We start from the raw sequence: 1,658 nt of genomic DNA on the forward strand, positions 1-1,658 counted from the left end.
TCCCTAATCTGGGAAAAGAACAAGCATTCATGTCCAAGAAACAGAGAGGACACCTCCCCAAATCAATAAAGTAGATCAACATCCCGACATATAATAATGAAGCTTGCAAATCTTAGAGAAAAAGAAGCTATCATGAGAGCAACTAGGGAAAGGAGGTTCCTTATGTACAAAGGGAGGAACATCAGAATAACATCAGACCTATCCAAAGAAACCTGGCAGTCCAGAAAGGGCTGGCATGTTATATTCAGGATACTAAATGAGAAGAATATGCAGCCCAGAATACTTTATCCAGCAAGGCTGTCTTTCAGAATGGAAGGAGAGATGCAGAGCTTCCAGGACAGGCAGAAACTGAAAGGAATATGTGACCACCAAGCCAGCCCTGCAAAAAACATTAAAGGGGATTCTGTAAGTGAAGAGAGACCCAAGAGTAATATAGATCAGAAATTAACAGACAATCTACAGAAACAGGGACTTTACAGGCAATACAATGGCACTAAATTCATATCTTTCAATAGTTACTCCGAATGTAAATGAGCTAAATGCTTCAATCAAAAGACACAGTATCAAATTGGATAAAAAAGCAAGAATCATCCATATGCTGCCTACAAGAGACTCATTTTATTTTATTTTTTTAAAATATTTTATTTATTTGACGGAGAAAGAGTGAGCACAAGCAGAGGGAGCAGCAGGCAGAGGGACAGGGAGAAGCAGGCTCCCCACTGAGCAGGGAGCCTGATGTGGGGCTTGATTCCAGGACCCTGGGATCATGACACGAGCCCAAGGGAGCCAATTAACTGGCTGAGCCACACAGGCATACTTACGAGAGACTCATTTTAGACCTAAAGACACCTCCAGACTGAAAGTGAGGGGGTGAGGCCTCCGGACTTCTCTGGAGATAGCAGCCACCAGACCAGGGGCCCTGGCCAGGTGTTTAGCGGACTACCATGGGCTCTGTGTCAAACCAGCAGTTTGCAGGTGGCTGTGCCAAGATGCCTAGGAGGCGCCGGAGGACGCCGCCCTAGCAGCAGAGGAGCCGCAGCTGCTGCTTGTTGCCGCTGTCTGTAAGTGGCTCAACGTGTGCATGGGGTTTGGCGTCCTATCCATGACCGTCCGCGCTAGGGTCGTGCTTGACCCCCCATGGACGTCTTCTTGCACCAGAGCAAGCTGTACATGAAGGGCTTCTGGAGCTTGAAGGAGGGTGAGGCAGTGGAGTTCAGCTTTAAGAAGTCGGCTATGGGCCTAGAGTCTATCAGGGTCACCGGCCCTGGTGGGGTGTTTTGTATTGGGAGTGAGAGGCGACCCAAAAGGAAGAACATGCAGAAGCGCAGGTCAAAGGGAGACAGGTGCCACAACTGTGGAGGTCTAGACCACCATGCCAAGGAATGCAAGCTGCCACCCCAGCCCAAGAAGTGCCACTTCTGCCAGAGCATCAGCCATATGGTGACCTCGTGTCTCCTGAAGGCCCAGTAGGCCCCCAGCTCACAGGGAAAGCCAGCCTACTTTCAGGAAGAGGAAGAGGAAGAGGAAGAAGAAGAAGAAGAAGAAAAAGAAGAAGAAGAAGAAGAAAAGAAGAAGAAGAAGAAGAAGAAAAAGAAGAAGAAGAAGAAGAAAAAGAAGAAGAAGAAGAAGAAGAAGAAGAAGAAGAAGAAGAAGAAGAA

At 47.6% G+C, this 1,658-nt stretch overlaps 1 pseudogene; it reads left to right on the forward strand.

Moving 5' to 3' along the window:
- The first annotated feature begins 944 nt into the window (after positions 1 to 944).
- LOC110581442 overlaps positions 945 to 1,658 on the forward strand; it is an 873-nt pseudogene continuing 159 nt past the window's right edge.

Source organism: Neomonachus schauinslandi, chromosome X (genome assembly GCF_002201575.2).
Source record: "Neomonachus schauinslandi chromosome X, ASM220157v2, whole genome shotgun sequence".
NCBI classification, from domain to species: Eukaryota; Metazoa; Chordata; class Mammalia; order Carnivora; family Phocidae; genus Neomonachus; species Neomonachus schauinslandi.